At 34.0% G+C, this 13,780-nt stretch overlaps 1 protein-coding gene across 21 annotated transcripts in view; it reads left to right on the forward strand.

Annotated features, from left to right (window-relative positions):
• rarga (retinoic acid receptor gamma a) overlaps nucleotides 1-13,780 on the forward strand; it is a 175,182-nt gene that overhangs the window by 56,780 nt on the left and 104,622 nt on the right. For 2 of the 21 annotated variants that reach the window (XM_068216664.2, XM_068216665.2), the window contains exon 1: nucleotides 7,039-7,128. The exons of 13 other annotated variants lie outside the window; for them this stretch is intronic. The gene's annotated coding sequence lies outside the window, so the exon portion shown is untranslated. Of the gene's footprint in view, nucleotides 1-7,038; nucleotides 8,980-13,780 lie in introns of those variants that run through there. 6 more of the 21 variants (XM_073937979.1, XM_073937985.1, XM_073937982.1 and 3 more) reach the window with 5 other exon arrangements.

A 13,780-nucleotide genomic window follows, 5' to 3' on the forward strand; every position in this document is an offset into this window, starting at 1 on the left:
CATTGAATGCTTAAACATTTTAAATATTATTTGCAGGGTTTGTACGGGTGCTGGAAATCTTTAAAAATACTTGAATCTAGTGTTTTCAAGGTTTGAAAAGTGCTTAGATTTTAGATAAAGTGCTTGAAACTGCTTGAAACTGTAAGTGTGTTGCTTTCTTAAAATATTATGTTGATACAGTACAATGAAATAAACCTTTTGCAGAAATTGTAAACTCTGGCATCTGCCAGTTTTTTTTTTTTTATATCTGCATCCTTGTCTTAACCCCTTAACTGTCGCCACAACTTTTTGGAAAATGAAGTGAAAAAAGTTTAATAAAACAAGTTGTGTGCCTTTATCTTGATAAAAAAGTGTACACGTTAATTTCAACATAAAATTAGCATTTTGCAAAACATGTTCTAGCCTAAAAATTGACAGAAAATCAAAGCTAAATATCAACAAAATATATTCCAAATTTAATGTTGATATCTTAAAAATGAGCTTTCAGTATGATTTTGTTTGGCTGCAGTTCCAAACATGACCTCCAAATTCAATTTACATTGATGACCACACAAGGACGCCCCCTATGTTTTGAGGAACATGAACATTTTTGTTTTATACTTTTGACAATATTTGTAAAGTAAACGTACAATTTTAAATTAGTATGGGCAGATTTAATTTGAATTTAACCTTTAAAAAACATCTAAACTCAATTTTACATGTGGATTGCTGTAGCAAAGTAATTTAGTACGATTTATGAATGCTTTACAATATGTATTCTTTTAGCAAATAAATAAATAACTGTTGCTCAGTAATATCTATCAAAAATGAAAATTTGGAAAGAAAATTTAAGCTTTCAAATTATATACAGTTAGTGATGATTGCTTTTGGTTTAGACTGCTATATTACAGTTTAAAATTTTAACCTTAAAAGGTCTCACAGGTTATAGGGTGGTCGTGGGATGATGACAGTTAAGGGACACTGGGAGAAGACAAAATGCATGGAGATTACTGCTTCATGAGTGAATAATGCATGAAATTAATATCAATTTAAGATGAATTATGATGTTGAATGAATGAAGGAACAAAAGCATTTCAATAATGGGGTTAGAGTAAGCGTTCCATGAAAATCTTTTTCTTCGATTTTTATAGACTGTAGTATTGAGCATTGAGCATTGTAGTATGACGCTTGAGTATTGAGTGGTGTAATCGGGGTTATAGGCACATTTATTTCGTATGCCTACTTTTTTCCACAAGCTGTTTGGGTATTAGGACTTCTGAGGATTAATGATTTCGAACACCCTCAGTATACTCACTTGTTTTGCTGATTGAACTTCTCTAATATATGTTGCGTCCCCTTATGCGTGTAAACCAAATGTTTTTTTTTATCTCGCACCTTAATTTGTTGCAACAGGTGCATTTTTGTTTAAATTACACCATTTCCCGCCCCCCCCGATGACCGGAACGTCTGTAAAAAAAATTTTGTGAGAGTTTTTCGAGGACGACGACAAGTCATCTAAATGATGTTTCTCTGAAACATTCAGGTACAATTATAAAACAGCATGGGCATCGCTTTAGGCCCCTATATTTCTTTTCAGCCACCTAAAACTTTTGTGATTACCTCATAAACTGTACACTAAATTATCACCTCAGTCCCCTTTAAACCCAATCTCATGGTTTGCTTGGGGCACTATTAGCTAAGCATAACGATTTGAACAGGATTAGACTATTAGCATTTTGCTTTAAAATAAACAAAATTTATTAAAATATTTCTCCTTTTTAACCCCCCCCCCCCCAAAAAAAAAAAATTAGAAATCATCATCATTTACTCAACCTTTACTTGTTCCAAACTGGTTTGTCTTTTTTTATTCTGTTAAAGCTGGGAACATGTAACCATTTACTTCCATAGTATTTGTTTTTCCTTCTGTGGAAGTCAATAGTTACAGGTAAATTATGTTAAATAAATATGTTGCTAATGAATCAAAGAAACTGGGTTGGGTAAGTAAAAGTACATCCCCTTTTTATAGGACTACATCACTGGTATTGAGTACTATAAGAAATAGCATCTGAAATGTGATTATGTAGATGTACAGTTGAAGTCAGAATTATTAGCCCCCCTGTTTATTTTTTCCCCGATTTCTGTTTAATGGAGAGATTTTTTTCAACACATTTCTAAACATAATAGTTTTAATAACTCATCTCTAATAACTGATTTATTTTATCTTTGCAATGAAGACAGTAAATAATATTTGACTAGATATCGTTCAAGACATACAGCTTAAAGTGACATTTAAAAGCTTAACTAGGTTAATTAGGTTAACTAGGCAGGTTAGGGTAATTAGGCAAGTTATTGTATAACGATGGTTTGATCTGTAGACAGTCGAAAAAAACTTACCTTAAAGGGCCCAATAATTTCGACCTTAAAATGGTTCATAAAAAATGCTTCTAATAAGACTTTCTCCAGAAGAAAAAAATATTATCAGACATACTGTGAAAATGTCCTTGCTCTGTTAAACATCATTTGGGAAATATTTAAAAAAGAAGAAGATTTGAAGGGGGGCTAATAATTCTGACTTTATTTATTTGAATTCTGACAACTGTATATTTGGTTATTGCTTTCACTACACTACTAGCAAAACATTTAATATTATTCAAGTGGAAAAGAGTAGACCCCCAACAAACGCTGGCTGGATAAATTAAGTGATGTCTATACATTCAATTGGAAAAGATTAAATATATGATTTAAGGTTCATAACGCAAGTTTCTAGACAAATGGTCCTCCTTTATTAAATACTTTGAAGAACTCCCTGAAAATGTATTCAGTTTTGTTTTATTTTTTTTCTGTCATTTTTTTTATTTTGTACTCTTTGGATGTTACCAAACTCTTCATGTCAAATGATAACATATTGACTAAAAATATGATATAAGTATTGCCTCACTGTTAACTTTGATATATCTGGAAGGTTTTGTGATTCAAGAGGATATATTATTATTTATTATTATTAATTATTTTTTATTTATTAATTATTTTTTGCTGTATTAAGATGCACCTCTTTTGTATATTCTTTCTTTTAAATGTTGCCAAGCCTCTCATGTTAAATGACAACACATGGACTAAACAAGTATGGTAAACTGTTTTCTCACTGTCAACTCAGAAACTCTGGAATGATATATATTTTATTTTCAAGTTTATGTTTATTTATTTTTTTCTTTCAATGCTGTGGTTGTGGTAGGGCAGGGGTTATGCAATGCTTTAAATTGTAAATGCAAAAAAAAGGTTAAGTGTCAGGCAGGTAATTCTATGAAAGTGTATGTACGGTTGTTCACTGTGTATACTAAGGAAACTTACTGTTAATGAGTTTACAGATTTTCATTGCAGCATTTTTGCAGTGTTTTAACCATTGAAATCAGAGCCATTTTTTACAGCAAACTTCTGTAAACACAACATCATAATATGATCACACAAAATACTTTCAATATAACTAATCCTTTCAAACCCCGACTTTTACATTTGATTTATTTTGAAGCCTTACTGACAGACCCAAGGCTAACCCTGACGCGCCACATCTCTGAGCTCGAGATGGCACAGTCAAAGCGGAGCCAGTTAAGGTGTGTCTTCACTGTGAGGTTTCTGGGGGTTTCTTTTAACCAAAGCCAGTGCAGAATGGCAGCTTTAGGAAGAACCAGGCAAACGCCCAGAACTACAAACAAGCCAACACAGAACTGTTCCATACAAGCACAAACTGCACACTGTGCTGGTATAAAACACATAAACAGTGGCATATAGACTGACACACCCTCAACACTGAAGCTTGGAACTTTCTACAATGTATTTAGGACATTTGTAGCACATTTATTATTATTTATGACAACCCTGAAACATCAATTGGTGCTCTTTGTGTTCTGTTATGCTTTTCAAAAGCAAAATTCATTTAATTCAGCTTCAGTGTTATGCTTTAAAAAATGCTGTGCTGGCATAACCCCAATGTTGGTTCAAATACAGTATGTAGAAACCCAATGTTGGGTTCATTTTTTCAATTAAATTTAAATGACAAATTTAACTTAGTAGTTGGGTTTGTCTATATTTGACTCAACCTTGGGTTATAACCACCCATCATTTTTAGAGTGTATGTTTGCATGGAACACAATGGCATGTTTTGCTGTATTTAGAGCATGTTTTATTTTGATGATTTTTTTAAAAGATTGTGGAGTCATCATAATATTTATTGATTAAAGTGATAGTCCACCAAAAAATAATTAGCTGTTAAAGATATAGGAGAGTTTTAACTTAAAAAAGCTATTTCTATTGGGACTACTGAGTGTCAAAAATACATACACTCACTGGCCACTTTATTAGGTACACCTTACTAGTACTGGGTTGGACCCACTTTTGCCTTCAGAACTGCCTTAATCCTTCATGGCAATAGATTCTGCAAGGTACTGGAAAATTCCAGATTTTGGTCCATATCGACATGATTAATTAGTCGGCTGCACTTTCATGATGCGAATCTCCCATTCCATCATATCCCAAAGGTGCTCTGTTAGATTGAGATCCGGTGACTGTGGAGGCCATTTGAGTACAGTGTACTAATTGTCGTGTTCAAGAAACCAGTCTGAAATGATTATGATTCGCAATTTATGACATGATGCATTATCCTGCTGAAAGTAGCCATCAGAAGATGGGTACACTTTGCTCATAAAGGGATAGACACGGTCAGCAACAATACTCAGGGAGGCTGGGGTGTTGACACGATGCTAATTTAGAACTAATGGGCCCAAAGTGTGCCAAGAAAATATCCTCCACACCATTACACCACCACCACCAGCCTAAACCGTTGATACAAAGCAGGATGGATCCATGCTTTCATGTTGTTGATGCCAAATTTTAATCCACCATCCGAATGTCACAGCAGAAATCAAGACTCATCAGACCAGACAATGTTTTCCAATCCTTTATTGTCCAGTTTTGGTGAGCCTGTGCAAATTGTAGCCTCAGTTTCCTGTTCTTAGCTGACCACAGTGGCACCCGGTGTGGTCTTCTGCTGCTGTAGCCTCTTTGCCTCAAGGTTGGATGTGTTGTGTGTTCAGAGATGCTCTTCTGCAGACCTCGGTTGTAACGAGTAGTTATTTGAGATACTGTTGCCTTTCTGTCAGCTGGAACCAGTCTGGCCATTCTCCTCTGACCTCTGGCATCAACAAGGCATTTGCGCCCACAGAACTGCCACTCACTGGATATTTTCTCTTTTTTGGACCATTCTCTGTAAACCCTAGAGGTGATTGTGCGTGAAAATCCCAATATATCAGCAGTTTCTGAAATACTCAGACCAGCCCGCCTGGCACCAATAACCATGCCATGTTCAAAGTCACTTAAATCTCATTTCTTCCCCATTCTGATGCTCAATTTGAACTGCAGCAGATTGACTTGACCATGTCTACATGCCTAAATGCATTGAGTTGCTGCCATGTGTTTGGCTGATTAGAAATTTGCATTAATGAGTAGTTTGACAGGTGTACATAATAAAGTGGCCAGTGAGTGTATGCAGGCAAAATTAATGTAATACCTGTGGCTTTTGATAATACACTGAGTTTTTATAAAGCGCCGGTCTGTGCAGGAAACTCCATTATTTACATTTTTACATTTACATTTTATATTTGTTCATTTAACAGATATGACTTACAGTAGAGGAGGCATGCAGTAATTCAACAAGAAGAGGCAATACACACCAGAAGTGCAACAGTAATTATACAAAGGAACTGTGTCCACCTTCAATCCACAAACTCAGCAAAGAGTTCTGAATGTATTCACGAGCCTGGAGCATCCTATTATGCAACATAGGCTCATTCTTAAAGAGTAGCTCTATATACATTTCTGGAGATCATGAATTATGTAGCCGGAGCTACGTATGGCTGCATTTGTTTAAAACGAATGCCATGTGGTGGTATGACACCGTTCCTTTTCGTGCTTACTAGCTGACCACTTATCTCCATATAGACAGCTTTTCCACTGTTACCAGTTTGTCCGGTAGCTTGACATGTACCTTGGTAAACTTGAGACACAGAGCAGAGTTGAGCGAGACAACAGGGTTCGAGTCCGGTTCCAGAAACAAGGTAAGACTAAAACAACAGTAAACAACAGGGTGAGAATGTGGTAAAATCTGAAAACGTGGTTAAAATCAGGGGGCTTTTCTTTTTCTGGATTTCTTTTCAAAACACTATCGGTTGGGTTTAGGGAAGGGAGAAGGTGGAGTTATCGGTCGGTTGGTCATTCAGTAAATCAGTCAGTCGACAGCGGCCTCTGGTGGATTTACGTGAGAACAGCAGGCACGAATGCCACTCGCAAGAGAAATTTGAAATCTGAAAAAGTGTACACAGCGGCCTCTGGTGGATTTGAGAAAACAAAATCTGTAAAAAAAAAAAAAAAAACAACTCCTGGGATGTATTTTGCTCTCTCCAGAAATGTATATACAACAAAGATGGAAGACACTTGTGTTTTATTGTTCATCAGTATGACAAGTATTTATGTATATAAGATTTGCGGTTTCCGCAAAAAATCTTCTGTAATATTGTATTAAAGAAAGAAATATACATCTGAGATGACCTCAGGGTAAATAAAATCACAGCAGATTTTCATTATGGGGTGAACAATTCCTTTAAAATCAAATTTGATCTCACGCCATCTTAAATGCAAAGAAACTGTATCCAACAACTTTCACAAGCAGTTCCTCATTGGCATTCCTACATCATGTGCTACTCAGTGCATGTCACTTTGTGAATACACAGAGTTCAAGGAGTGAGAAAAAAGAAGGGGAAAGAAAGAAAGAGAGGCAGAGAATTAAAAACAGAAATTTAAGCTTGCCTCTGTTTCTTCCCTCCAGGCATTTTGTGGCTTGTGAAAAATGTGCTGTATATTTGAAGGGTGGAGTCACGTGACCCAGACAGGGTTCATGAATCAGAGCGCATAATTATTTCTAAGAGAGACGAAAAGAAGAGAAAGAGGGAGGGAGAGAGAGAGAGAGAGAGAAAGGGGGCAGAGAAAAAGAAGAAGAGAGAAAGAAACGACAGTGTAGTGTGAAAGAGACTCTGATGAACGGAGCGCGCGTGCTTCTCTTCTCTTCTTTTCTTCTCCTCTCGCGGATTTCAGTCACAACGGGTGAGTTTAACTTCCACAGAACCGATGTTTTGTATTCGTTTTTCGCTTTTGTGTGCCAGGTATGATGCATATAGCGACAGTAGAAGCCAGGGCGATTTAAAACGAAACTTGAGCAGATACATTTAAGGAGCTAGGGATTGATGAAAGAGTCGTTTTGACCGCTGGCAACTTTTGCTCGGTCTTTCGCTAAACGCTCGCGCGAATCGGCTCTCTTGAATTCATCTAATAGTAGCGCGTGCGCCGTGCGTGTGTTTTGATTTATTTTCGTGCGGCGTTGATGCAAGTGTTTTCGCGATGTGTTAAAAAGACGACTGGTTACTTTGTTCCATACCTTCACCAGGTGCAGTTGTACCTTGACGTATGTAAAATTTAAAACATTTCCCTGACAGGTATTGCTTTCTTTCTAGCCTTAAGTGTTTGTGCCGTAGCCCTGTGGCTTACAAGCTTTAAGTGTGAGTTTGTAAATTTGAGATTTGTTTTTGTAAGTGACTAGTGTCGTCTGTGCTACAGTTTGTGGTTAAGCGAAGTCTTTAAATAAGCATCTAATGTTTGTCAGTTTTGGGTAAAAATGTGGTAATGGTGAAATTGGTTGTTTTAGTAAAGTTGTAATATTTTGGCACGTCGTAGTTTGGATGTCATTGTCTATGCAGTGTAAATGTCAAAGCAGTTATAAAAACACTGTATTTTGTTTATAAACTGTCCACACAACTCACTGTTCCAACTCTTTTGCAGACCTATAATAAGGAACTGATCAAGGATCCAATTTATAGACTCATAATTTGTACATATGTGCCCTAGTTCTTCATGAGTGAAGGAGCTATTTTGTAAGCAAGATCTTTTTAATGAATTGGATGATCCAATTGACAAAACTGTTTTGAACGATTGGTTCCGGTTCTTGAGTTGACTCAATAGTGCACAGGAACATAACTTTAATTGGATTTGCTCATCATACAAATCCATCATATGGCTTCTGAAGAGTTGAAATCGTATGAGTCATGTGGATTGCTTTTAAGATTTTTTTTTTTTTTTTTAGCAATTCTACATCCCTCTTGAGGCTTGAAAGCCTTCAGTCCACATTCATTATAATTACAGTACATGGGAAAAAACGAGCTGAACATTAGTGTTCTGCTAAAAGAGGGGGGAAAAGATAATGAAAGACTTTCTTATTTTTATGAACGGTCCGCTAAAGATATTGCCGTTATATTGTGTTTGTAAAGTGAAATCACTATAAGCAAGTATTCAATTTTTGTAAAAAGACACAAAATCCAAAATGCACACATCAGTATTGACTTTTTGTGTTACTTTTTCTTTGTATTGAATGGTAAACTTCAGTATTGCGTTGAATGTAACACCTGTTTTCTGTGCTGTTCTCTGACTCCGTCTGTGATCTGAAAGACCTTGCTTTCTTTTGCTTTTCAACATGTTGTGTGTGAGATTTTCATGAGCTGAAAAGTTTTTTGGAAGTTTATGCCAGCAGTGTTGAACAGTGTCAGAGCCGAGCATGATTTATGAGGTCTTATTTTAACAAGTGACAGAATGTTCACATCCAAACACACATCTGGGGCTGAGAAGAAGTCTGAGTGCGTTACAGCATTAAAACGACACACTTACAAACAAATATATGCATGGCTTCTTTCTTTTTTGTCAACTGAGAAAGGAATGGGCTAGCCCTTTTTTGTCTTGAGCTGTTTATGTCTCACAGATCAGCAACATGAGTTTACATGAACGCAGACAAAAGAAGTAGAGACAAGGAAAAACAAACTATTGTCAAACCAGATATTCACGTTCCACCAAAACCAAAACTCCCACTCTGACTCCAGCGGGACTGTGCAGTCTGATCTCAGCAGTACAGTAAGTGTAATGGAATACGGGAGTGTCTTAATGTGTTTGTGTGTTTGGGTAAACTGCTGTCATTATATTCTTGAGTGTGCTTTCCATTTTGAGTGACAGTTAAATGTGTCTTTTAACCACTATGTATCAATCAACTAATCTTCATAGGTGATTTAGATTTGCAGTGTCACTTCCTTGTTAACTTTAGTGAATGTGACTCGCTGCCGGTACTACAGCATGTTACTATACTGTATATATATATATATATATATATATATATATATATATATATATATATATATATATATATATATATATATATATATATATATATATCGCCGTAATAAGTGATTAGTTACTTTACTTAAAAATAATGAGTAAACCATTGTATATGGGAAGTTTACTGAACTTCATCTGTATTATTATGCACATAGTTTATTTACCTAATTATATATATATATATATATATATATATATATATATATATATATTTTTTTTTATTACTATTATGTAATATGTATGTTTACGTTATCATTCAAATATTTATTATACTTTTATGTAAAAGCATTTTAAAAGTTACTATAATTTAAAAAAATTAAAACAAAGACTTTAAATAAAGAATTGTGTATGGATAATTTATTTATAAAATTCAGTAAAATTTAATTAATAATTTTTTGTAATTTTTATATACTTTGAAATTTATTATATATATATATATATATATATATATATATATATATATATATATATATATATATATATATATATAGCTGCACAATATATTGTTTCAGCATCGATATCGCAATGTGATCATATATAATAGTCATAATGGCAAGATATGCAATGTTGAGTTTGTATTATAACTTATCGTTTGCATGCGATTTTGATTGCTGTGATTGTATAATTAATTTAAAAGCATTCAGGCATAAATTTGTTTTTTACCATTTGTGACTTCAGCAATGATTAATTTTATTCAATTATATTTATTTTTATCTTTTAATTACTCTATTTTAATAATGTTAGACTCTGAAAATGATTAAACACGTTATTCCAATTATATTTTTTTCTTGGTTGTATTTATAGATTTATTAGATGTTATGGAGATACATTCCCCCTGCAGAATCATCCCAATTAATCTAATATTTTAAAAATTATTTTTAAATCGAGATATTAAATAATCTGGTACAATCGAATTAATATGGCAATATATTTATTAAAAAATAAAAAATATTTTAATGTTGGATTCTTCTAATTTTTCTTTTTGAGAAAGTCTTATTTGTTTTATTTCGGCTAGAATAAAAGCAGTTTTTATTTTTTTAAAGCCATTTTAGGGATCTTATCAGCCCTTTTAAGCTACATTTTTTCAATAGTCTTCAGAACAAACTATCATTATACAATGACTTGCCTAATTACCTTAACTTGCTTAGTTAACCTAATTAACCTAGTTAAGCCTTTAAATGTCACTTTAAGCTAAATAGAAGTGTCTTGAAAAATATCTTGTCAAATATTTTTTACTGTCATCATGGCAAAGGGGTGCATTTAATTATTATTATTATTATTATTATTATTATTATTATTATTATTATTATTATTATTATTATTATCATCATCATCATTATTATTATTATTATTATTATTATCATCATCATTATTATTATTTAACTATATTTATGGTTGGTTCTATTGCTGGCTGGATAGTTTATCGTTCAAAGGTTCCTGGTCTAATTTTCTTTTTGATAGAATGTTTTTGTTTGTGCATGATGATGAGATAATGATTGAGTTGTTACCCAGACAGTGCATGTTTCTCAATGAATATTTGAGATGTTGTTATAAAGACCTTCATTAAACCCCCCTAACCTGTCTGTCTGTACAGATCTTAGTCTTTTTTTGTTAGCTCATCTGCCTCCCTTTTTTACCTTGAAATCATAAATCCATCAGTTTATCCCTGACTCTCTCGGGAATGTTTTTGGGGGCCAACGGAATATAAGTATCAGGGAGGGGTTGAACAGGTGGTTTATGGGGGATCCGGGAAGGTTGGGGTCTTTGTTCTGTACTCTGTAATTATGAAGGAAACCATCAGATCACTATTTCCCTTGTATATTTTTGCAGGTGTGCAGGGATGTATCCCTTTGACTTTGTGTGTATATAAGACTTTATATGTGTGTGGAAGGGAGAGAGTGTCCGACATCTGCTTATAGAAGTTCCTGTGTGTGTGTGTGTGTGTGTGTGTGTGTGTGTATGAGTGTGTGAGTCAGGCCTGTTTTATTAATGTGTCTATGTTAGTGTGTGTGTTTATACTCACGAGCGCGAATGCTTCCCCGTGCCAGTGCTACTGTAATGAGCGCCATCTATTACCTTCTATTGCCCTGATTAAATAAACTGTGTTCATCTGAAATGGCTAGTTGAGCTCGGCGGTCATGTCATTTGTTTTTATAAATCTGATTTCTTGTCTGATTGCGCTACGTAATAAACCACGACTACAATCTAGCAACAATCATGTTAATGCTCTGATCCTTAACCAATTATTTAACCTCGTTTCCCACAGAGGAATACAGGGAGCGTAAATAAGCTCGCTGGTCATGTTGGCTTTTTTAGTCTTCAGGCGTTTTATGGGTCTATAAATGGCTTTCTTTTTTTTCTGTTGTTTATCCGTTCTTGCCGTGTGCCTGGACTCACCTTGTCCACATCACATTGCGGAACAGAACTGTCAGAACTGTCTTTCGTCTGCTGCATTTATCGCTCACTCTTTCCACTGCATGCTCTGTCTCTCGGTCTTCTGTATAACCTCGTCTGAAGCTCTGAAGTTTGGTTATTTATTTATTGATGTATGTATTTATTTATTGATGTATTTATTTATTTGTTTGTTTCAAAAATGGGGATTTAGAATCATTCCCCCCCACAAAAAAGAAGTGCAACTTTGAATTATTTAAAGGCCTTTTAAAAAAGAAAAATGTTATACAAGATAGACATATAAAGTCTTTAAATAATTTAATAGTTTAAATAATTAGCTGATATATTTGCATGTATATTTGTCAAAAATACTTTTCAATTAATAGTAATTATTTAAAGCTTATTGAAATCTATATTAATATTTTAGTTTAAATATTTAATTATAATACTGTAATAGGGTTTGAGTCGATAGACGATGCTATAGTCCATCGCGATGGCAGACAGACATCACAATGCTGAGCCGGCATTACGATCATCTGCCCTGTCCCCGTCGCAGCAGCAACCCGCTTACAAAATATACACAATTAGGCCCCGTTTACACTGATACGTCTTAGTTTTAAATGGCATTTTAGAACAAAAACGATCCACGTCCACACTGGCGTTTTACCTAGCATTTGTGAAAAAATCTCCCTTCACACAATACCACTAAAAATGCACGTCACGTGACCACACACAGGCATGTGCTGCAACATACTGTAGGTGCACGTCTGAGCTCCAGGCAGTCCCTAGAGAGCAGTGCACGTCAGACAGTTTATCAAGGATGATTATTGTTGTCTCTATCTAACGACTCTTTGTTTTTTTGAATCTATCAGGTTATGTGTCACAGCGTCAGTACACTGCTTCAGTCTTTCGCTTTTACGCTTATACTACGTAATTTTAGTGAAAACCTCAGGTACTGTTGGTTGGTTCCTGTTGGTTTTGCACCTTTTTTCCAACCAAGTTTGTCGACGCCATTATAACGACAGATCACTCTTCCTTTTCATGCCAGTGTCCCGTGGAAAAAGTAATTGACAGGTGTTAATTTGTGTGTAACTTACCTTTATTTATTTATGATTTGGTTATGGGTAAAACAAAGACCATGCGGTACAGGTAGTTAAAACGGTAGGCTACAAATTATTAATTAGTTATCAATTCATTCATTATTCATAAATAATTAATTCACCGCAGCCCACAATGACAATGCCATCATCCATCGCAATGTTTCACATTAGACATCGTACGATGCCAAATTAGAAAAAGGTTTAAATCAAATGTTATTTTAAATGTGTGTTAATTACACAATATTTTATTATTTTTTTTATTTGCTTGTTTATTTTACAGGGACAATACACTTGACATTGTTATACAAAGATAACCGATGTTGTGTACATAGGGCATATAGCATAAAGCTAATTTGCAGGCCTCGTCCCTGGTTAGGCTTTACGTAAAAAAAAAAAAGATACAAAAAAAAATAAGAAGAAGAATAATAGTTCTAATAATAATTCTAATAATTATTAGGCTAATAATTCTGACTTCAACTGTAGGTGAATTGAATAAACTCAATTGGCCATAGTGTATGTGTATGAATGATTCCTAGTGCAGGGTTGCAGATGGAAGGGCATGCGCTGTGTAAAACATATGCTGAATATTTTGGCGGTTCATTCCACTTTGGCAACCCTTGATGAATAAAGGGACTAAACCGAAGGAAAATAAATGAATGAATGGATATTCTCTACTGTAATAGTTATTAATAATTAATAAAGGCAAAAAACATTTCTCTGTATTGTCTAAATACATAATATTATAAAATAATATATTTCATAATATTTATAATATTGTATATTATTACGTTTTAACAAGTTAATTTGTTAATGTATAATTTTAAAAACATATTTAAGAATATTTAAATCACTATACATAAAATAGTATGTATGAAAATAATTTATAATAATTAAAACCTTAATTTTTTTTATACATGTATAATCAATTTTACTTATTTAGATGAAATTTTATTTAGATTTTTTAATAAACTAAAGGTAAATATACATTTGTGAACGTTATATTTAAATGCTTTCTAATAAAACAAATAATCCACTTACAGTATTTTTTTCAC

The sequence above is a fragment of the Danio rerio genome, chromosome 23, assembly GCF_049306965.1.
Source record: "Danio rerio strain Tuebingen ecotype United States chromosome 23, GRCz12tu, whole genome shotgun sequence".
NCBI classification, from domain to species: domain Eukaryota; kingdom Metazoa; phylum Chordata; class Actinopteri; order Cypriniformes; family Danionidae; genus Danio; species Danio rerio.